Genomic DNA, 24,915 nt, shown 5'->3' on the forward strand with positions numbered 1-24,915 from the left:
CTCCTCCTTTCTCAGTTCGAACAGTGGGCAATGTATAGGAACTTATTAATGGGTTTCCATGGATAGGGTTCCCAAATTGCACTGGGGCCACTAATGGAACCCACACGCCTTTTCCTTGCACCACCTGCCTCCAACCCCCCACCTCAGGATTCATGGTGCTGCAAGGCCTGGACTGTTAACCCATATTAGAACAGGGTGGTCTGTAAAGGTCTCTGGTGCCAAGATCTACAGAAAACAATGCAGAGTTTCCAAAATGAGAAATGGAACATTTGCTCCCCTTGTGTTGACGGACATCAATGGCACTGCGATTCCTCCAGCCATTCTGGAAGACCCTGTTTATCTGCTGCTTCGCTATGAAGCCTGTTTATTGGGCAACTATGCTCTGAGCAGCTGTAGAATGACCATGGAATGTTCATTTGGGAAACTGAAAAGTAGATGGAGGAGTCTAATTTTAGACTGGAGGCTGATAAGAGATATCTGCCTCTTAGATAGCTACTTGCTGTGTTCTGAACAAACGTTATGAAAGCAAGGTAGACAGCCTTGCAGATGGGTGGGCTAAGGATGTTTGGAAATTTTCTTAATATTTTAAACAGCCAGAGAAGATGCCTCTATCACATGCTGCAACTACACAAGGTCAGAGTCAGGGCTGCACATTACATGCATTTTTTTGAGACTAGTGGGCCACTTGTGATCAATGTCTATGCATTTGAATAAGGCATAAATCAGGATTCCTGTATACATATTAGTGTATACGCTGTGCAACAAAGCTTTGTTTATGCCCAATGTGGGAGGTTCCTGTATACATTGTGGTGATTTTAATTCATGTATGTAGGGATTTCAGTATAGCTCCTGTGAAAGTGCAGTAGAAATGGGTATTTTTATGAGTTATTCCTGACAAAGTCATGACTATAACGACATAATAAAAATATATTGTAAGAATACAGAAATATAAAACAGTTTGAATAATAAAAATAGCCTTCACCATACAAAATGTGCAATTAGAGAACAACCACCTTAAAAGGTTGCATGCAATCAAGTTTCTGACCCAAGGTCATAAATGAACATACCTAGATTACCAAAAGCTTTTCTCTACCCCTTGGGATGTGGGATGGTAGTAGAACAGCATCTCCCTTGTGGGTCAGGGAGTTAAGGGGATCACCCATTGTCCACTATTTTCTTTGCTGTGGCACAGAATACCTACAAAAGAATCTGTTTCACTGTTGTAGCAGTGAATAGTGTGCCTCAGAAAGCAGACACTTCAGAAGTAGAGGGCTACTGGGGGATGTATAAATTGTGACATGATCCTTGACCATAAAATTAACATATTTTCCAGGAGGGCTGTTTGCCTCTCCATCAGCCCCAGCAGCTGTACTCATGAAGACCTGTCCTTTTCTCTCTCTTCTTTGTCATGCTTCAGGAACCCTTCGCTCTACTCCATCTTTTTATCCCTATCTTGGAACGTGCCCATGAGTTCTTTGAATGTGTCATCCCTTGAGCTCCTCCTCTTCCGCCTATATAGATTGGACAGCCATGGACCTGATGTTCCAGCCATGTCTTTGTTCAGCTGCTATGGGGAAATTAAAAAGAAAAAGGACGACTAATTATTTTCAAAATTGAAGTCTCCATGAACGTGATAAAAGGCTTCTTCCTCAATTTTGGAATTCCATAGCCTCTTCCTAGTCTTGGGTAAGATTGGAAATAGTAAGACATTTTCACAATCTTTCCTGCTGGAGCTGGACCTCTGGGCCTGTGCTGTGAGTGAGGTGGGCGGGAGGGTTGTTATGCCAACGGGCAGAAAGGGGTAATTAATACAAGGTGGGCTGTTAGTATCCAGGGTAGGGAGTATTTAAAGACAGGGCTGTAGAAGATAGGATATTAATTATTGTACTTCTGTATGTGGAATGAGGGTTGATGGGTGGAATGGCCTGCAGATGCAGGGTATTAATACCTAGCTCTTACACAGCACTTTTCACCAGCAGATCAATGTAACCGCATGTGCACTTCTACAGGCTGTCCTTTGGAGGACACTACCCTGTTGCATATCCCCAAAAGGCAGAGAAGGAGTCCATTCAAAAAGTCAATAGGCAAACTGGGAATATATGCCATGCTGCTTTCTGTCATGGATGCATCCCCAGAGCTGGTGCAGGAGTGAAAGGGAAACAAGTTATATGGGCCTTGCAGAGAGCTGCCTTGCCATGTAATCTTTGTGCCCAGTTAGACCATACTTTTGACTTCAGTTCTTTTTTTAAACATACGCAAATCTACGTAAGTGCACTGCAAAATTAATATAATTCTTTAGTAGCTCAAAGGGGATTGATATCCTTAAAATGCCTGACAACTTCCTTTTGGAAAATATGTTTTCCAATGTAATTCATAACATCTCACATTGACTTTAAGCTAAGGGCATTATTGAACCCATCAACCAGATAAATCATTCTTGCGGTCTTTTCTATATCTTCCCTTACAATAAAAGGGCCTTTACTTAAAACGACCAGATCCTACAGCTATGTGGTGGTGCCATCATGACAGGAACCACATATGAGAGGGTATTATGGATTTTATTATAGCACACTCGAGGGAGGATGTGGAGCAGAACACAGCAAGCTTAAGTGGTAGTTGTGTGTTTGCACTCAGCTACGGGAAAAAAAAAGTTGCAGACTTTGTACTCTCTCCAGTGCGAATACCATTCTGAGCAGTCATTGCGGAGGGCAGAGGGGCGGTGTTAAAGCCTAGGAAGCAGAGAGAGCCTACATTAAATCCAGGAGGTGAAGAGAAGGTGGATCAATATGGCAGTGCCCTGCCTGAACCCAGAACCAAGTTGTTCAAATCCCCCATACAATTGTATTATAATATATCATGCAATACTTACTGGAAGTGGTCCCCTCCCCACTTTGAGTCTCTGCCTGTGATCCAACTGGTTCCTTTGGCTGTGAGTCAGCCAGCTCCTGGGTCTCTGAGATTGTGTATCATAATTCACCAGGTGGATCAGATCAGAGATTTTATTCATCACTGTCCTCCTTTTGGTCTGGTCAACATCAGTGGGGATTTAACTGGTGGTGTCCACAAAAGCCAGTGGTTCAAGTAGTGGGATCTCTTGCAAATATACAGCCCTGCTCATTTTGAAGCTGCGAGCAATCCCAGAAGTCCAATTGTCCTTCACACTTTTGTAACCCAGCTGGATCTCCTTTCCCTCACTGGCTTGGGTTCCGCTTGTATCTCCTTTATTTGTTCAGAAAGCCACTTGTATATTTGTGCATTATGTTAACTAGAATTCAGATGGGCCTGTGCATGCTCCTCTCCCATATAGGATAATGAAGTTCAGGACCTCAGTATGAGTTCACATAGAAGCACGAGAAATCACTGCTCAATAATCAGACTGTGTCACAGGTTTGTGAACTCAACTAACAGCTGGAATCACAAAAGCAGAACCTGGCTGTGTACCAGCATTTCTGGTCACGATGACCCTGGAGTAGCAGAAGGCATACACATAAAAAGATAGGATAGCGCAGATAGCCACTAAAGCAGTGTGGGACACCAGCAGAAGGACTTGGCAGATGTCCATCAATTGTTTTGTCATGAGGATCTAGCCACATGTATGTTGCTGCAGGTAAACTCATCCCGCATCCCTACAAGCCCTGATTTCAAAAAGAGTTTAATGGCATGCATTAAAAAGCCAGATGATTCACAACAAATAAATCTGTGGATGCAAGAAACTAACATAAAATAACTCAAGTTGACTTGCAATAAATGTCAAATATGAACAAACCTTAAACAAAAGGTGTGCTACCAGTCCCTATATTATAAGCCACATTATGGAAAGGTCACCTGTCTCTGTTGTGTTCACAGCCCATGCTATAATAGGTCATGCAGGTCGACACTGCTCTAATATCTCTCTTACCACTGAGCAGTCTAGTTCGCAGCAGAGGGCATGGAGGGCGGATATTGGAATCCAAATAAGGACAACTAGAGTTGCTATCTGTCTAATCACAGAAACCCAAACACCCTTGCCCTGCCCCTTCTCCAAGACCCTGCCCCACTCACTCCATCCCCTCTCCCTCCATTGCTCACTCTCCCCCACCCTCACTTTCACCGGGCTGGGGCAGAGGGTTGGGGTGTAGGCTCTGGGCTGGGGCCGATGGGTTTGGAGTGTGGAAGGGGGCTCCGGGCTGAGCCTGGGGCAGAGAGTTGAGGTGCAGCTGGAGTTGAGGGGGCAAGCTCTGGGAGAGCGTTTGGGTGCTGGAGGGAGCTTAGGGCTGGGGCAGGAGGTTGGGGTGTGGGGTTTAGGTTCTGGCTGGGTGGTGTTTACCTCCCTGCCTTCCCTGGCCCTGCGTGGCTCCCAGAAGCAGCCGGCATGTCCCTGTGGCTCCTGCGGGGGGGCCCCCACAGAGCTCCACACACTGTTTGTCTGCAGGCCCCACCCCTGCAGCTCCCATGGGCTGCAGTTCCAGGGATGTGCTGGCCACTTCTGGGAGCCACGCAGGGCCAGGGAGCCTGCCTTAGCCCCACTGAGCAACTGGATTTTTAGAGGCCTAAAATCACCCAGTATAACTTCAGTAGCCTTCAAGAGATAGAGCCTGATTCCAGGAAACTCCCGGCAAAACCAGGAGGGGTGGCAACCCTAGGGACCACACATCTCAAAAAACCTCCAGGTTACCTTACAGGTAAGTAACCTCCTCCTCTTCTTCAAGTGATGGTCTCCAAGAAGATGGATTCCAAACATGGGCATATAGCGAGCACTGACCAGTGTAAAGGTGGGTGCGAGGAAGTGCAGTCTGTAGTATAGCACAGCTTATGGTCACATATGCAGCTACCACTGGGGCAATCGCATAGTGAGTCATGAAGGTGTGAACAGAGTGCCATGTTGCTGAGCAACAGATGTCCTGCCACAGCATGGCCACGAGGTAGGCCAATGTGGCCATGATCACTCACACAGAGTGCGCCATGATTCCAAAAGCGGGAGGTACATTGCATTGGTAACATTCATGGATGCACCTGGAGACCCACTTGGAGATTCTTCGCAAGGGACAAGACCTTTCCTAACATCGATCAACAATGGCGATATAGAGTCTCAGTGATACTCGATGAAGTGAGCTGTAGCTCACAAAAGCTTATGCTCACATAAATTTGTTAGTCTCTAAGGTGCCACAAGTACTCCTTTTGTTTTTTCCAAAAGGCTCAGGTGCATTGGAGGTAGAAAGCCAGTGTACGCTGGAAGTCAAGGGAATATAGTGCTCTGTCCACGTGAGAGGCATGGGGTTTGGGATAGAAGGTCAGGAGGTAAATTGCACTGATTTAGGTGGAATTCCAACACCTTCAGTACAAATTTTGGATGCAGTAGCAAAGAAACTTTCTCCTTGTGAAAGAGTGTGCAAGGAGGGTCAGCCATGCGGACTGTCAGATCGCTGAGCCATTGTGCCAAGGTAATGGCTACCAAGAAGATTATTTTCATGGAGAGGGGAGAGAGAGAGAGCGAGCGCACATGGGACAAGGGGTTCAAAGGGTGTTTTTGTGAGGGCAGAAAGAACATGGTTCAAGGTCAAACTCATATTAAGTAGATCTTTGAGTAAGAATATGGTGGTGGAATATGTGTAGAAGTGCCATCCACCGGGGGGGAGAAATCACTGAACGCTGCCATGTTGACCTGTATGGAGCTGAAGGTGAGGCCTGATGTTCTGAGTTTGAGGAGGTAATAGAGGACAATGGGGATGGAGATCACCTCAGTAGGTTTTGATAGTGGTGAAGCACTTCCACTTCACCTGGTTACAGGTCCTGGTGGACAGCCTCTTGCTTTGTGTAAAGATATGATGGACAGGGATGGAACATGCACTGTCTATCCTCAAGCCCCATCCAAAAACCAAGCTGAGATGGAGGGGGCCCAGATAGGGAAATCAGAGCTGGCCCTGATCTTGTGTGAGGAAATCCGGGCAAGTGTGGAGGTGGAGTCACGTGCAAACAGAGAATCAGAGGTCTTTGAATCAATACTGATGGGGCCAGAATGAGGCTATCAGTATCACTGTAGCTTGGTCCCACTGGATCTTGCGTAGGACCTGCGGGAGGAGGGGAATGGCGGGGAAAGGCACAGCACAGGTCACCTGTCCAGGGCAGAAGGGCATCGCCTTGTCAGTCCTCCCTCATGGCCCCTCTTGAGCAATAAAGGGGCAGTTTGTGGCCCTAGTCACAAAAAAGTCCCGGGGGGGGGGGTACCCGACTTGTGGAAGTAGTATTGGAGCATGGTGTCATGCAGTTCTCACTCATGGTTCACATAGAAAGACCTGCTGAGCATGTCCACAAGGTACTTTTGGAAGTCTGAGCAGTACTTGGCCTGTACAGTGACTTTCAGAATTTCATGCACCAGTTCAACAGATGGACTTGGCACAAAGGGAGGGAAAGACTTGGCATCGCCTGGCTTGTTGATATAAAACCACTGTGATGTTGTCAGAGAGCAGTTGAATGTGGTGGAACCGTATGAGAGGGAGGAATGCCCAGCATACAAGACTGATTGCTCTTAACTCCAGGATGTTGATGTGCACCCTGGCTTCTCATGGTGTCCAAATTCCCTGGGCTGTGTGGCAGTCCAAGTGGCACCCCAACCTGCGAGGGAGGCATCTGTAGTGATTGTTGTTTGTGGGATAGGATGTGACATACAACCCTACTTATCCTTCACTACATACAATCCTACCACTATCAGCAACATAATCCAGTGTTTGGATGAGACAAGATGAACAGCTGTCTGAAGCTGAACCCAGGCACACAGGGATTATGCTAGTGGGCAAAAGAAAGCATTTAGAAGAGTTTACAGCGACAATGCAGGCTCCTTTGGCTGAATGTACACATCCTCAAATGGTCAGTCTGTTGTTTAGGAGCACTCCTGCTTTTCACTGATGTCAAGTGCTCACATGGCAGAAAACATTATTCATGGATGCTGCTGTCTCCAGCTGGCTAGGAGATTGTGTCCTATCCTATCCTGGAAGAAGATGACCTGACCTCGTTTACACACCTCTATCACTTCTGGTCTGGACTACAGCAATGCAATATACCTAAAAGTGAAGCCTTTGTCGCTTAGGATACTCTAACTAATACAGAGCACTGCAGCAAGTTTCCTCAGCAATACTGGCTACCACTAACTCATCAAATACCTTCCCTGCACTCCTTACACAAACTTCCCAAAGAATATGAAATCAAGTTCAAAGTCCTTATCTTCAAGGCACTCAGTGACCTGGGCCCAGGCAAGATCTCCTAAAGCTCCAAAATGAAAACCTTGGTTGACAATTCCTCTGGCACAATGAATTTTCTACCACCAAGGTAAAGCTCATCTGCAGGTGCTAGACTGTAGAATGAGCTCCCGCAGGAGCTTAGGACCATTAGAAACTTCACTAACTTGTATTCTATTTTCAAGGCACACTTCAACCATGCTTTATCTAATAGAAACACAAAGAACTACAACCAAATAAAAAAAACCCTCCACTGCTCAACCTCTCTCTAGAGGGAGAATTGTAAGTTAAAGAACAAGTAACACATGGCAGATGTTAGTCACATGTGTCCTACAGTGCACTAAACAATCAGAAACTGTACCAAACAGAACAGAATTTTCAGACATGGGTCACCTATGCATGGTAGCAGCAACCAGCACAACTACAAACCCATCCCTGGCTACCTGCACACATTGGTTTAAAGTTAGTAACAAACAATAGTCATCTAAACATATCTAAAACCCAGTTCTGACCCTTAAGTAAACAAAGCCAAAGTCTCTATTTACTCCTGAAGTTTCGTTTTTAAAAATCAAACATTAAAACCCACTTATTTCTAAAAATGAGTGTGGTAATAACTGTGTCACTCCAAACAAGTTTCATAGTCATTACAAAGCCCTGGAATCTAATTTCTGAACACTAGGACACAACATTTACACCTGAAATCCAGAAACACTTTTTTTCAAGTGAAGATTTTCAGAACATCCAACCCCATTTCAATATCATATAATTAATAAATTTCTAAAACTAATGTAAAGCAAGCAAGCTATTTACAAAAGGCCGTTTATGGAGAGCTGACTGTTCTACTTAGCTAGCTGCTTTTTTTTTTTAAACCAGAAATACAAAAATAGTTCTTCCTAATATCTTGTAGAGACCAGTGATCATTCCAGCTATACGACTACAGTCCTGCATGAAAAAAATAATTGCATTGTTAAACAGAAATCTTAATATGGCTCCTATAGACTCTGAAATGAAAGCCACCCTTTAGTACAAGCTGAACTATAAATCTCCCCTGTTTTTTCCACCAAATGCATCCGATGAAGTGAGCTGTAGCTCACGAAAGCTTATGCTCTAATAAATTTGTTAGTCTCTAAGAAGCCACAAGTACTCCTTTTCTTTTTTTGAAAGTTAATCAGTATACAAAACACCACCAGTCAACTTTACATAGGTCTACAATCAGTTTAAAATTGCAATGCTCTGTATTTTGCAAAAAAGATCCTGTAATGGTTTATGAAGACTAAACATTGTTGATTTCTCTTTGCCAGTAATCATTAATAACTGGCAAACTACCACTTCTCTTTAGAATGTCAAATTGTAAAAAATATATTTGAGAAACGTGATAGCATTAAGAAAGATGCAGACTAAAAGAATGTAGACCATAACTTCATTTGGACCAGTCATGATCTGTTAAGAGATCTAATCCTTAAAAATGAGAATCCCACTCTTCAGTAGTCTACACTACTGCCTAAAGAACCTTCCTTTCAATAGGTTTCAGAGTGGTTAGTCTGTATCAGCAAAAAAAAAAAAAATGAGGCATACTTGTGGCACTTTAGAGTTTAAAATTTAAAATAAATTTGTTAGTCTTTAAGGTGCCAAGAGTACTCCTTGTTTTTTTCCCCCTTTCTATAGATTAACATACTGATTGATACTGTATTCACAGAACTTTTGATAAATCTTTCAAACAACTGAAAGCAAAAAACAGCATCACCGTAACAGTGAAATAGTAAGTACCCCACTAGGGTAGTAGTCCAATATAAGCATTCCCAAGGAAAGAGCTCTGATATTGTCCTTATTTAAACTTTTGCCACCAACAGTCACCAAGTACTTCCACTAATGGCAATGTGTTTCACACCAGGAAACCAGACTCCTAGCATAAAGCAGGTACTATATAATGCAGGGGTGGCCAACCTGAGCCTGAAAAGGAGCCAGAATTTACCAATGTACACTGCCAAAGAGCCACAGTAATACGTCAGCAGCCCCTGCCCATCAGCTGCCCTCCCAGCACCTCCCACCCACTGGCAGCCCCACCAATTAGCGCCTCCCCTTCCCTCCCGATCAGCTGTTTCTTGGCATGCAGGAGGCTCTGGGGGGCGGGAGAGGGAAAAGCGAGGGCAAGGCAGACTCAGAGGAGGGGGCGGGAAGGGGTGGAGTGGGGGCAGGGCCTGTTGCAGAGCCAGGGGTTGAGCAATGAGCACCCCCCGACACACTGGAAAGTTGGCGCCTGTAGCTCCAGCCCCAGAGTCTGTGCTTATACAAGGAGCCGCATATTAACTTCTGAAGAGCTGCATGGGGCTCCGGAGCCACAGGTTGGTGACCCCGGATATAATGCTTTATAACAAAGTCGAGACTAAGGCAATTAGGGTGCTCTAGGCTCACAACAAAGGGTCTCCAACGATTCTATGTCCAAAGCCCCATCCCTGTGCCAGAGCCACATCTGGAGTAGCAATAGCCTCCCTCTCCTCCCCAAGAAACTCAGGCACTGATATGAGGCCCATTCCCATAAAGTATGTCTATACTGCACACTTCTGCAGGTCGTGTGTAGGCAGAGATGAAAGTAAGTCGGTACTCCCAGGTATGGCATACCAGCAAGGGCTGGTGCGCTGAACCAGGGTGGATCGGCTTCCCCAGGCTCAATTTAAAGGGCCTGCGGTTCCCAGCAGCAGCTTGAGCCCCCAGCCTTTTAAATTGCTGCCAGAGCCCTGAGGTAGCGCCAGTGGCGGGGCTGGGGGGGCAATTTAAAGGGCCCGGGGCGGTAGTGGTGGCTGGAGCCCCATCCCCAGAACTCTGTTACTGGAGCCCTGGCGAAGCAGCGACAGGTCTCCGGGGACAATTTAAAGGACCCAGGGCTCTGGCCGCCGCTACTGCCCAGGGTCCTTTAAACTGCTGCCAGAGCCCCCGGCTGCCGCTGTTACCCCAGGAAGGGGGCACTTGCCGGTATAGGGTGGGCTGGGACCGGCTCTGACCTCCCCCAGCCCAGCCCCTTCCGCCCGAGGCCACGCCCCTTCCAGGGGCCAGAGCCAACCCCAGCCCAGCCCCGTACCGGTAAGTCTCTAGACTTAATTTCACCCCTGTGTGTAGGGTATATACATGCATAGCTTCCCTGGTACAAGTATAAACAGAAGAATAGACCATGAGGCACAGCTTTGGCAAGTAAAGACCCAATTACATCCACTACATGGTGATCTACTTGCCCAAACTGTGCCTCCCCATCTATATAGTGTCCCACTGCCTCCTTGCTGCTGGAGCCTTTCACTGACATGTGTAGCTATACATCAGTGTGGACGCAGCCTGCTTTTTGCTGTGGCATGTATCTACAAGTATGCTACACGCTGCTACCAGTGTTCTGTAGTGTAGACATAGCCCAAGAGTGCAGCAGGGACACTTCCCCTTTAGGAATAGCAGGGATGACAGCAAAGTCTTTTTTGTCCCCTCCATTTCCCCCAGTGAAGCAGGAACGGCAGTTAGGTGTGCCTCCACTAGCTATCCCAGCAGCCAGAGTGTGTCTACTTGGATGGGTGGACTGAAATTGCCACACTCTTAATTCCAGCAGAGGTGTCTGTGTGGCAGAAGGGGCGGGGAGGGCCCTTCAGAGCAGTGTCTTGCCCTCAACAGTCATTAAGATTCAGGAGGAAATTTATACCTGTCGGAGCTGTTGTTTCAGGCTGACTTCAGACTCAGGAACTCATCCCTCCATCAGTCATGCTCAGATCACATTTTCAAGCTTTCCTTCACAATTTTTTTGTAAATGAAAGCTGAGATTCTGCCCTCACCACATGGCCCCAGAAACTGAGTCCCTAGGCATGGGTCTATAGCATCTATGCCTTAATCCTATGCATAACCATCAGTCTGGAAGGAAACAAAACTATAATTATTCCAGTTTGTGGCTGCTGTGTGATCACAGCACATATGGCATGTGGTCTAGGCACTAGGAGACAAAGACACACTGTTAGTGTGAGTTACACACTCATGCTGACCATTGAAGCTTGGTCTGAAGAGATGCTGAGACTTTCCAGCTATAGCTATCATGGGAGTAGTTCAGCCCTCCTCCAGCAATAGTCCAAACAAAAAAAGGCAAAGTAGAACTGTCCTGCAACCCCAAAGTAGTTCAGATGTACCCTGCTTGCCTTGTGAGGAAAACAGGCCACTAGTCTCTTAAGGCTAGATGTCTCTAACCCCTGTCATTCTGATGAACGCAGGCTGAGCATCTGGGATCTAAAAAAGGAAAACAATTTAAAGAAAGTTCCTGTTATTATCCACAGGACCCAGGTGGTAAAGGACCTTCAGCAGCCCTCCTAGTCAGCATTCCCTGTTCTGTGGATCCATGGAGCTCTGGCTCTGCTTCCCTCAGAGTACCATTCCTCATTGGCTTGGTTCCTCTTTAAGGAGTCACCCTTCTCCAGCTGCAGCAGTCTTCACAAATGAACCAGGCTGGAGCTGATTATGCTGAGAGGAGTTCATTCACCCCTTCTTGACTAGGGTGAGTCAAGTCCCCACCCCAGAAGCTCATCACAAATTTTAGAGGTCCATAGCAGTTCAAGTCTCCATACAGACGACCATTTTTCAATTACTTCACTGGAGCATCATCTACAGCAGAGGTGGGCAAATTAGAGCCCACGGGCCACATCCGGCCTGCGAGACCCTCCTGCCCAGCCCCTGAGCTCCTGGCCTGGGAGGCTGGTGCCGGCCCCTCCCCCGCTGCTCCCCTTCCCCCACAGCCTCAGCTCACTGCACTGCCAGGGCAATGCTCTGGGATGTGGGGCTGCGAGCTCTTGGGGCAGCGCAGCTCCAGAGCCCGGCCTGACCTGGTGCTCTGTGCTGTGCTGCACGGCGGTATGGCTGACTCCAGCCAGGCGGCACAGCTGTAGCGCCGCCAGCCACCAATGCTCCAGGCAGCGTGGTAAGGGGGCAGGGAGTGGAGGGGATTGGATAGAGGGCAGGGAAGTTTGGGGGTTTTGGTCGGGGACAGGGTGTGGATATGGATAGGGGTCAGGGTGGTTGGGTAGGGCAGGCAGGGGCAGAGGTTCCAGGGGCAGTCAGGAGACAGGGAGAAGGGGGTGCTGGATGGGGCAGGAGTCCTGAGGGGCAGTCAGGAATGAGAGGAGGGGTTGGATGGGGCAGCGGGGGGCTGTCAGTGGGCGAGAAGCAAAGGGGGGATGGTGGCAGTGGCCGGGCCACACCTGGCTGTTTGTGGAGGCACAGCCTCCCCTAGCCTACCCTCCATATAATTTCCAAAACCCAATGCAGCCCTCAGGCCAAAAAGTTTGCCCGCCCCGATCTACAGGGATTGAATCTTGGACTTCAGGATATAAAAGCATCAGCCTTTAATGTCTGAGCTAAAGGACCAGATTCACTGTGTTTCAAGCAGTGGGTGCCATGCTCTCTATTTCTGGTATCCATTTCTTGCATTGAATTGGAACCTGAATGAGCCCTCTTAGTTATCTCCAGCCAATATCTGACTTAAAGACCCCTCTGCTTAATTCAATAATGGGTGGATCCCTTCAAAAAAATCTGATTCTCTCAAATCACTAGTTGAGAGATTAGAGAACAGACAATGGTACCTTGACCTCTGGCAACATATGTGAAAGGGTGAAATGCAAACAGGAATTATTGGATAAGTCTCACATGAACCCTTGTTCATTAAAGCATGGTAGTCCTGATCTCATGGACACAAAAAAGGCTTCAATACGAACTGCATTTTTCTCTGACACCAGTTTTCTCTTTTGGCTATGTTCATCTTTTGTTAACTTCCTTCTGAGAAGAGACTTTGTACCTAACAGGATTCATTTTCACCCCCTACCTATGATTGACTCTCAGACACCATATGTCTCCCTGACACCATATCCAAGATCCTCCAGAATCCATATCACTGTGTTTGTTTCAGCTGTCTCTGTGTACAGAACCTGATTAGCAAAATTTTCCAGGAAAAAAATAAATAAATAAATAAAAATAAAAAGGAGGAGGAGTGACTTTCCTTCTTCATTATGGCAAATATCAATACTACCATAATGCTGGAAGAGTCCCAAAACTTCATATATGTGTTCCAAGGGTATCTATCTATGCACAATTAATTCTGGTTGATTTTATTAAATGCTCTATCACTCAATACCTTAGTGTATGTGAAATCCACGATCTGTACCAGTGCTCTGTCATATATCTCCCAGATAATGGTATGGGTAGTTAAACCTTGATCATCCCCCATTCAAATGAGAGCACCTTAGTGCAGTGGTTTGGTTGAAGCTACAAAAAACAGTTTTCTCCAAATTCTCTGCAGGGGGCTGGAGTTCAGAGCAGAGACTTAAAGTTCAGCAGTAGAGTGGTTTTTATATCGGAGATGCTTTTGCCATACCCAGCAAAGTTTGCCCAAATTTCACCAAAACATTAGCTTTTGAAAAAATAAAAGCATAATTTGTACATTTTCAGTAGAGACTTCCTAGATTTCAGCAGCTAAATTCCCCAACAATTTCATCCTCGCTGAGCAGGACTGTCCCTGCAATTGCAGCTCTGGGCTAGAGAGCAGAGAGCCTGTCTCTTCTGTGCTCTCAAAGGTTCTCCCCATTGGTGAAGGGAACCCCAGGCCGGTAGCAGGCTGAGCGAGGCTGGTGGCTGAGACCCCAGCTGGCAGGAGCCAGCGGCCAGAACCCCACACTGGCAGTGGGCTGAGCTGCTCAACCCGATGCTGCTCTGGAGTCCCAGCCGCTGGCCCCGCTCAGCCCACCGCCGCTCTGGGGTTCCAGCTGCCGGCCCCTTGCCAGCCGGGGTCCTGGCCACCAGCCCCGCTCAGCTGGCTGCCAGCCTGGGTGAAGGGAACCCCAGGCCGGTAGCAGGCTAAGCAGGGCCGGTGGTTGAGACCCCGGTTGGCAGGAGCCGGCAGCCAGAACCCCAGACTGGCAGCAGGCTGAGCCACTCAGCCCGCCGAGCCACTCAGCCCGCCAGCCGGCCCCACACCAGCCAGGGTCCCGGCCGCTGGCCAGCCCCACTCAGCCCACTGGGTGAACGGAACCCCAGACCAGCAGCAGGCTGAGCCGCTCAGTCTGCTGCCGGTCTGGGGTTCTGGCCACTGGCCCCACTCACCTTGCTTCCAGTCTGGAGTTCCAGTGCAGGCCCCCTACCAGCCAGAGTCCAGACCTCTGGCCCTGCTCTACCCGTTGCTGGCCTGGGGTACCAGCCGCCAGCTCCACTCACCTCGCTGCCTGTCTGGGGTTCCAGCTGCTGGCCCCTTGTGAGCCGGGGTCTGGACCTCCAGCCCTGCTCAGCCTGCTTCCGGCCTAGAATACCAGCAGCCAGCCTGGGGCTCTGCTCCTGGCCTGGGCCCAGTGCTCTGCAGCCGCCCCCAGCTTTGGCCCACTGGCCCCAGCCTGGGGCAGTGAGAGGTGTAGACAGGGCAAGAGGGGATGCAGCTCAGTACCCCATCTTAAAATTGCTTATATCAGACCATATCTGCATTTGACCTTGTGCGTGACTTCTGTCACCATTTTTTTTTCCTCACAGAGTTGAAGGGAACATTTGACAAAATGGCAGCTCCTACGAAAGCGAAGCTAGATGTCCGTTCATTTCAGCCTTCTTGGACAGATGCATTTGGATTTATTCAAAAGAAGGACCGTGCTATTTGTGCTTTCTGTTTTGAAAGTGTTGCGCACATCAAGTGTTCAACGACATTTTGAAATGAAGCACGAGAAAACCTTTCTTGACAAAGCAGACAAGACTGAATCGATCAAAAAGACAGTAGCAGCCTATGAGAAGCAAAGCAGTGTTTTTAAAAGCTTAAGTATAAGTAAAAATCAAGCTGCAGAAGGAAGTTACAAGATTTCACAATGTATTAAAAAAACCGGAAAGCCATTTACAGATCGGGAATATATAAAAAGTTCTCAGCAGTTCAGAGATTTTGTTCAATGATTTGCCAAATAAACCTACAATCATATCTAGAATAAAAGAACTGCCCAGCTCTGCCAGAACAGTTGAGAGAGACACAAGTGAAATGGCAGAAAACATTTTTAAAGCAGTCGTCTGCTTTTCCTTAGACATAGCATGTTTAGTGTTGCAGTTGATAAGAGCGGTGATATAAACGACGGTCCATGTTTGGCAGTTGTTGCAAGATATTGTGCTTCTGATGAAATCCAAGAGGAACTTTGTTGCCTAAAACCCCTTCATGGCACAACAAAGGGGGAAGATATGCTGGAAAGTTTTCCAAACGATTTTGAAGAACGAGGAGCTGACATCAGAAAAAATAGTGTATGACAACAGATGGTGCTCCTGCCATGGTCAGAAAACAGAAGGGATTTGTAAAGTAACTTGAAGATCAAATTGGCTGTCCAACAGTCAAATTTCACTGCATCATCAATCAAGAAAACCTGTGTGCTAAAATTTCTAATTCAGAGCTTAATAATGTGATGAATACAGTGATACGAATTGTGAATTTCCTTGTTGTCTGATCTGCTTTGACTCACCGACAATTTCAAGCACTGCTAGAAGAGATGGACAGTGCTTATAATGACATTCCACTTCACAGCAACATTCGGTGGCTAAGTCGTGGCAAGGTTTTGATGTGCTTTGTAAACTGTTTTGATGCAGTCAAGGCCTTTTTGTTGGAAAAAACAAAACTACCCCGAACTGGATGATGAAAAATGTCTGTGTAAGCTCATGTTTCTAACTGACATCACCGCTCAACTAAACGAACTCAAGGGTACAGGACAAAGGGTTCTTGATCTTTATGAAGCCTGGAAAGCATTTGCTGTGAAACTAGCAGTATTTTCTAGGGATATCAAACTTCTACTTTCCGCTACTTCCAACACATAAAAGAGCTATCGACACATTGCACTGTCAGTGTCAATGAGATTGGAAGGTACATGCAAGAACTAGAATCAGAATTTTCTGACATATTTCAAGATTTCCAGCTATTTGGCCCAATGCTTTCTTTTCTAATTAAACCTGAAAAGTTCAGCAAAAGCGACTTGGATTTGTCTGTATTTCAGTGGATAGGTGTTGAAGATTTCGAAATGCAGCTCATTCAGTTAAAAAGCTCAGATTTGTAGACATCAAAGTTTGTGGATCTGCAAAGCGCACTTGAAGCTACTGAGAGAGATCATGGGGCCTCTATTCTGACCTGCTGGACGTCCCTGCAAGTGAAATTTAACTGTTTGAAGAAAACTGTGTCTGCAATGTTTTCAGCATTTGGATCCGCATACCTGTGTGAACAGGTATTTTCACACATGAAATCTGTCCTCTGTCCCTCTCGGAGCCGGTTAACAACTGATCTCTCAGAAGCCTGTGTGCAGCTTAAAGTATCCAAATATGTGCCAGACATTGGAAAACTCAGCAAGAAAAAGCAAGGGCAAGGATCACACTAAACTGAAAAGACCTGCATTTTAATTTAATTTTAAATAAAGCTTCTTAAACATTTTGAAAACCTTGTTTACTTTACATATAACAATAGTTTGGTTATATAATATAGACTTATAGAGAGAGACCTTCTAAAAATGTTAAAATGTATTACTGGCACGCAAAACCTTAAATTAGACTGAATAAATGAAGACTCAGCACACCACTTCTGAAAGGTTGCCGATCGCTGCTCTATTGCTCTTAACTTCCAATTCTGATAAAATAAGCCCAGCCCTATATAAAACTCAAACACTATATATTTTTGACAAATCACCCATTTTAAAAACACCCGAATCCATCAGCTTCGGTAACAACAATTTAGACTGATTTGGGTCAATGACTATTTTAAAAATTTACTTTTTAGGGCCTCTTTTGGTCTATTGAATTAAAAGAAATTTAATTTTTTCAAATGTATCCACCCTGGACAGCAATTTGAATCTGAGACCTGTACCTATGTGCTTATTTAAAACAGTCAATCAAATTAATTAGAAAGTCTAATCAGATACTATTAGAATCCTGGGGGCAAGGTGATAAACTGCTATGAACTTATCGCATGTCTTTGATAGGCATGATTAGAATTCACTTGAATGTTTAATTTTTAAATAAAGAAACACTTTCTCTCCACTTTCATTCCCCATCCTGACCAGCTGTCATGTAGAAGAATACCACTACAGCTCCTGATTATAACAGCATTGTCTATTGAACATAACTCTTTACATATAACGTCTCCTCAAAAACTGTCAAAAGTCCAAAGTACTGTGTTAATCCCTCCAAAATGTTAGTTCAAAATACAATAACCACTATAATATGATGAAAATCAATAATTTGGACACTTTCCGTTTAAACAGAAATGGACAACTTCATAAAGGCATCTGTTCTGCTAATAAGACCTTGCAATTACAATCACATCAACCATGATTAAAAAATTTACACTGCAATAGTTAAGGCTACTAGGATTTCCATGATAAACCTGCTTAATGAGAGATTTAAAACCTCATCAGAAACTTGGAATGAGAGATCTCAGTCTAGCTAATTATTTTACTCTACAAATTTTCAATAAGACTGAATACATTTGACAGAAAGAAAAGGAGTACTTGTGGCACCTTAGAGACTAACAAATTTATTAGAGCATAAGCTGTAGCTCACGAAATCTTATGCTCTAATAAATTTGTTAGTCTCTAAGGTGCCACAAGTACTCCTTTTCTTTTTGCAAATATAGACTAACACGGCTGCTACTCTGAAACCTACATTTGACAGATCACCAAACATGTTGGGATTTTGCTATCTAAAATACTATTAACACTCCAAGTTATTTTAAAAAGGGAAGGAATTTTGAAATCTGCTTCACTTTTGTTTATAAATCACTTTCATTTTCAGGTTCTTGATGATGATATAACTAAGTTTCTAACACTGCTAGATAAATTTGTCTGTTTAAAGGAAAGGTAAAAGCTGCCAATTTTTGCATCCAAATCCCCTTAATTTCACCACCTAATACAGAACATATACTGGCAATCTTACAAACAAAACATTCCCAAAGACTCTGGTATATCCTGATATTGCACTACTTCAAAAGCAGGACAGCAGAACACAGATACTGCAGGTTTATGCCAATTTTCTACACACAAGCCCCACAATTTCACCACTTACACATAGATGGGCTTGGCAGAATTCAATTATTTTACAATTTTGATGGATAATGGCAATGTTTATTTTTAAGCATTTTTTTCTGATTTTTAATCCATTTAAAATTTCACAGTTCCAGGAAATTATGGGGCGGGGGGGGGGGGCAAACAATAAGGGAGAGCAGATAACTATTGAATGAATTGCAATCTCTACTATCAAAAATGTAAAGCTTTACAACCGATAAAATAAAAACTGTCAGCATCATGTGTTAAAATATTCAAAATAAATATCCTTAAATCAAATCTTACTTTGCATTTCAATTATTGATTTAAATATTTGTCCGTGTTTGTGTATGGTGAAATTGACTCATATCAATAAAAATCTAATTCTTCCAAGTCTACACACAACATGTCCCATCACTTCAACTATCTGCAGCATTGTCAACAACTTGTTGGTGTAGTCAGAGCAGTTGAACATACTCTGTATTTAGGCACTGGAATTTGGGAACTTGGATACAAAAACGTTAGCAGGATTTTTGTGGTGCAGGCATGATAGGATCTGGAATTTTTTGTGCATTGCAAAGAGAATCACATCCAAGTACTCCTAGTGCACCAAAATATTGCGGCACTTGTACATAGAACACACTGAGGAAAATGTTTACAACTTGTTGGGTCATGCATTTGTCTAAAGGGAAAAGAAACCAAGAAAAAAAAAGCTATTGAAAAATTATATCGCTCAACTCATCCAGGTAATCCTCACCCACAATAATTTCACATTTAACAAAAACATTGTCCAAAACCTGGGAACAGCCATGAATACAAAGATGGCTCCCAATAAGCCACCCTTTTCATGGGCATCTGGAGGAAGAATATCTAGAAAAACGCACCATGAAACCAAGGCGACCCTGAAACAAAAACGTGAAAGAAAGTCACTCTCACTGAGTATTACTCAGTGCACTGCTTTAAAAATTAGATTGTAAAGATTCCTCCTAATGCAGCTGTTTGTACCACTGTTTCAACTATATAATTTATTCTAAATACAGTTTTATAGGGGAAATTAATAAGTCATAAGGATCATCTATATCTATTTAAATGCTTATCTCTAGCAACATACCAAATAGCTTGGAAAAAAAATTAATTGTAAAATTCATAAAAGCCTAATAAAACTGTACTTTTATATAGGAAATTGACCTAGGATGTTTAATTATATTGAACAATTAAAAAAAAAACTCAAAATCCAGCAATAAGAGTAAAAATTTAATACTTTTTGAACAAACATTTTGAAATTCATAAGTAATTAATCCACCCAAAATACAAATTTAGAAGAATAATCTAAGTTATCATTTACTAGCATAATAAAACAAGGCAGGCAGTCCATAAGAATGGTGCAAAAATAAGTTTACCAACCTCTTAATCCAGATTGTTCAGACATGTCCACATCATCATCGTTACAGTCATTGCCCTCTGAAGATCATTTTTCAGATTGCTTCACTCTGATAACTCGGCCTTGCCTCTCTCTGTTCCACTGTTTTCATTTGACACATTTCTTTTTTACCCAGAGGTACAGGAACTTCCTGAAAATATTCCCAGATAGGGTCTTTTTTTTTTTTTTTTTTTTTTTTTTTTTACAACTTGCAGCCATGGCAGGTTTTTTTCCTCCTATTCCCACATGTTGAAATCAACAGCTGCACTTTGAAGATTGCTGTCCCTTCTTCCCACAGTATGCTGCCTTGACAGCAGTGTTGCTCCTTCTCCCTTGTTATATAACTCCCCCAGTCCCACCCCATCCCTCTCTCCACTCCCAGAAAAACAACACAACTAACTATAATCCAAGACTTCTACTCCTGTAACCCACATGCTTTTTGCACTGCAATATCTCATTTGTTTAGAGACAGAGAGGGCGGCAGTTGGGAAATTAATGGATTTCTGTGAGTTTGTATCTCTGTCTGTGTACACACACAAGAAGACAGAGAAAAGTCATTTACTTAAAGCAGTGGTTCCCAGACTTGTTCTGCTGCTTGTGCAGGGAAAGTCCCTGGTGGGCCGGGCGGGTTTGTTTACCTGCCGCATCCCCAGGTTCGGCCGATTGTGGCTCCCAGAGGCCACGGTTCACTACTCCAGGCCGATGGGAGCTGCTGGAAGCGGCGGCCTGTACTTCCCTCAGCCCGCGCCACTTCCAGCAGCTCCCACCGGCCTGGAGCAGCGAACCGCTGCTACTGGGAGCCGCAATCAGCCGAACCTGGGGACGCGGCAGGTAAACAAAGCCGCCCGGCCCGCCAGGGGCTTTCCCTGCACAAGCAGCGGAACAAGTTTGGGAACCACTGACTTAAAGTCTCCAAAACCATCCAGAAGCAAGGGCTGGTAGTCACTGTACAGCTACGTTCCTTGTAAGCTTTGCAGCTGCACAGCAGGGTCTCAAGGGCCACACAGGCAGTTGGGAAGAGGGGCCCCTCCCCCAGCCCAACCTGGCCCAGGCACACCAGAGCTGCCACAGCTAGGGAGAGGCACCTCTCACCTGTCCCCAAGCTGCTGAGGCGAGAGGGGGTTGGGGAGAGTCCTCTCTCCCCATCGCAGCCCCGGGGAAGCCTGCACTCCAAACCCCTCATCCCTGGCCCTACCTCAGAGCCTGCACCCCCACTCTGCCCCAGCCCTGAGCACCCTCCCACCCTCCAAACCCCTCATCCCCAGAGCCCGCCTACACACACACATCCATATTGATGCACATAACAAAACTCATTCCGCACATGGACATAAAAAATTAGAGGGAACACTGCTGGGCAGGTCAGTGTTTTTCCATGAGCTGGAGAGTACATTTCTATGGTGGGTGAAGTTATAAATAGCTATAATTTGAGAAATGAGCCAATCAGAGATTAGATAGGGAGAAATTATAAAATAGGAATAAGATCACTCAGTGGGCTCAGTAGATGGCCTTGATAAAATACATGATGGTGTCTCCTGAAATCAGACGCCGGGTCCCAACACCTGTGATGACTTTGCAAAGCTCTTGCACCCAAAAGCACAGCCGCCGGGTTCGCCACAGGATCAAGCTCTTAATACAGTACACAATCTGTTGAGCCACATTAATAAAGCTTGACCTCAAAAGTTAGAATTGGGGGGAGGGGGGGAGAACGACTTTAGGCAGAAAAGCAGCATATAACTCAAAAAGTTTTTGATAGAGGCTCATGGTTTCAGCATATTTATTTTTTATTTAAATGTGTTAACACATTATGAGTAGTTTAAACCTAAATATAATTTGTATTAAACTAAGATTTCATTTTTTTTTAAAAGCTATCACTTATAATTTAAATTTTTTTGAAAAAAAATTTGATTTTCTATTTATCCACTGTCCTCCAATGAGAGAATCTGGGATACACACCTAAACACACTTAAAATGCCTTCACAATACAAGGACTACACCAGAGAAGTAGATCGCATATGGGAAATACAAATACCCTAGGAAAAACTGTGTCAATACAGAAAAAACCCACTGACCGCATAACCCTAGCTATCACCTCTCACGCCACACTAGAACCTATACGACACACCGAACAGTTACAACGCATACTTGACAAGGACCACATCCCAAAAAAAATCCTTCCCAAACCCCTGCTTCTGACCTTTAAACAAGCCCCCCGACATCACCAAGCTTATCAGAAGCAAGCTCCGCACAGACCAGAGCCCATGAACTCAAAGCGGCACCAGATCGTGCCAGAACAGATGAAAAATCTACTGACGTATCTCATTCTTCTCTTCTGCAGAATGAACAATCCCAGTTCCCTCAGCCTCTCCTCATAAGGCACGTGCTCCAGCCCCCTAATCATTTTTGTTGCCTTCCTCTGGCTGCTTTCCAATTTTTCCACATCCTTCTTGTAGTGTGGGGCCCAAAACTGGACACAGTACTCCAGATTAGGCCTCACCGATGTTGAATAGAGGGGAACAATCATGTCCCTCGATCTGCTGGCAATGCCCCTATTTATACAGCCCAAATGCCGTTAGCCTTCTTGGCAACAAGGGCACACTGTTGACTCTCATCCAGCTTCTTGTCCACTGTAACCCCTAGGTCCTTTTCTGCAGAACTGTTGCCTAGCCATTAGGTCCCTAGTCTGTAGCGGTGCATGGGATTCTTCCGTCCCAAGTGCAGGATTCTGCACTTGTCCTTGTTGAACCTCATCCGATTTCTTTTGGCCCAATCCTCTAATTTGTCTAGGTCTCTCTGTATCCTATCTACCACACCTCCCAGTTTAGTGTTGTGCAGGTTTCCTTTGAGAACAAGGACTGAGGGGGGGTCAGAGAGAGTGATTGCTTTGTAAAGAGTGGTCACCCATGGGTGACAGCATTTTTTGTCATTATTTCTCTGTGTGAGTTCATTTGAGAACATAGCAACTGATTTCACCCACATAGTTGTTGGGGCTTACGATGCACTGGATGAAGTACAGCACGTGTAGCGATAGGCATGTGTAAGACTGGTGGAACTTGAAAGGTGAGTTGTGGGGTTACTGATCGTTGTGGTGGTGGAGATACGTCGGCAGGTTTTTCATCTGTTCTGGCAAGATCTGGTGCCGCTTTGAGTTCATGGGCTCTGGTCTGTGGACTGGACACCATTAACTTAGGCTTGAATAAAGACAGGAAGTGGATGTGTCATTACACAAAGTAAAACTATTTCCCCGTGTTTATTTTATCCTCCTACTGTTCCTCACACGTTCCTGTCAACTGCTGGAAATGGCCCACCTTGATTATCACTACAAAAGGTTTTTTTTCCCCCCTCTCCTGATGATAATAGCTCACCTTACCTGATCGCTCTCATTACAGTGTGTATGGTAACACCCATTGTTTTGTGTTGTGTATATAAAATCCCCCTACTGTATTTTCCACTGCATGCATCTAATGAAGTGAGCTGTAGCTCATGAAAGCTTATATTCAAATAAATTTGTAAGTCTCTAAGGTGCCACAAGTACTCCTTTTCTTTTTTCACTTTTTCTTGACCATCTGGACATTTGTGATGGCTTTCACACCTTATCTTTTCCCACTGCATTTATCCGGATTTCATCCTAATATCATAAATTAAGTATATACCCGGGGTAATGGAATTTATATTAATTATTTTTATGCCTAATTTGCAGATGGCGAAGCGAGGCCCAATGAACATATTTATCAAGCAGAGATATCGGGTTGCTGAACACGCGAGTAATTCTGAATCAGATGACGGCAATGTAAAAGAAACTGAAGTATTGTCAACAAAAAGAACTCGTACGAGCTTTACTCAGAAATATGACTCCTAACACATTCAGTTTGGCTTTGTAACCACGAATAATGATGGAGTGCCAAAACCACAGTGCGTTATTTGTGGCGATGTGTTGGCTAAAGACGCAATGAAGCCGTCAAAGCTCAGGAGGCATTTAAATACAAAACATAATGAAATTACTTCAAAGCTGAAAAAGTTCTTCGAAAGAAAGCATGCTGATTCAAAAGGCTGTCAGAAAGATCTTTGAAGTGTCACACAAATACTTGTGCTTTGCGAGATTCTTATAAAGTAGCGCTTCGCGTTGCTAAGGCTAAAAAGCCATTCACAATCGGTGAGACACTAGTGAGAGGCTGTATTAAAGATGTCTGTATGGAAATGCTGGGGGAGCCGGCAGCAAAGAAAGTGGCTCAGGTGCCACTTTCAAATGACACTATAGCTCGATGAATTCACGATCTAGCTCATCAGACAAATTAAATTAGGAAAGTACTTTTCTTTGCAGCTTGATGAATGTACGGACATTGCCAATACGGCAATCCTGATGGTGTGTGTGTGCTCTGAACAGGAGGGTGATTTGAAGGAAGCGTTTTTGTTTTCTGCTTCACTACCAACAAAAACTAGTTCTGAAGTGCTCAAGACTGTAAGCGACTACATCATTAACAAACATGGGTTGGATTTCAAGTTTTGTGTAGGCGTATGTTCTGATGACGTTGCTGCAATGACAGGATGGCATTCTGGAGTGGTTACCCAGAGTAAGGCGCTTGCACCCGAATGCAAGTCGAGACACTGCTTCCTTCACCGAGAAAGTCTAGCAACAAAAAAAAAAAAAAAAATGTCAACAGAACTAAAGAGTGTGCTCAGTGAGGTCCTAAAAATTGTGAACCACATAAAGGCGAATGCTTTAAATTTGAGACTATTCGCTGTATTATGTGATGATATGGGAGCTGATCATAAACAGCTCATATTGCATGCCAATGTACGTTGGTTATCGAGGGGAAAAGTTCTGTCAAGAGTATTTTGAGCTCCGAAACGAGCTTGCTGAGTTTCTTCAGGACAAAAAAACCCAATTGGTCACAACTGTTCCAAGACGTGGATTGGATAGCCAAGCTGGCTTATTTGGCTGATATCTTTCCCATTTTTAATGATCTCAATACCTCCATGCAGGGAAGGATGGCTTCGTGTCTTACAATGGCAGACAAGATCGACGGACAGAAACAAAAACTAAAAGCATGGAAGAGTCGCGTGTCAAGAGATTGTTATGACATGTTTCACAACTTAGCGACAATCATCGCCGATGCAGGTGAAGACTTGATGTTACATCTCTACGAAATGTCATCAGTGAACACTTGGCGAATTTGACAGAACGTTTTGAGTTTTACTTTCCAGCAGAAGATGATCCACGGAAAGGAACTGGATGGATCCAAAATCCGTT

General features: G+C 44.7%; 1 protein-coding gene and 1 long non-coding RNA gene across 4 annotated transcripts in view; both read right to left on the minus strand.

Annotated features, from left to right (window-relative positions):
- Positions 1-24,915, minus strand: part of MAN1A2 (mannosidase alpha class 1A member 2) — a 297,759-nt gene that overhangs the window by 267,155 nt on the left and 5,689 nt on the right. The gene's annotated exons all lie outside the window — the stretch shown is intronic.
- LOC122459806 lies at positions 910-4,045 on the minus strand. Its single transcript, XR_006280749.1, has 2 exons — positions 2,870-4,045; positions 910-1,567 (listed from the first exon to the last, which is right to left on the minus strand). It is a non-coding gene; the product is annotated as an uncharacterized LOC122459806 (long non-coding RNA).

The sequence above is a fragment of the Dermochelys coriacea genome, chromosome 1 (genome assembly GCF_009764565.3).
Source record: "Dermochelys coriacea isolate rDerCor1 chromosome 1, rDerCor1.pri.v4, whole genome shotgun sequence".
NCBI lineage: Eukaryota > Metazoa > Chordata > Testudines > Dermochelyidae > Dermochelys > Dermochelys coriacea.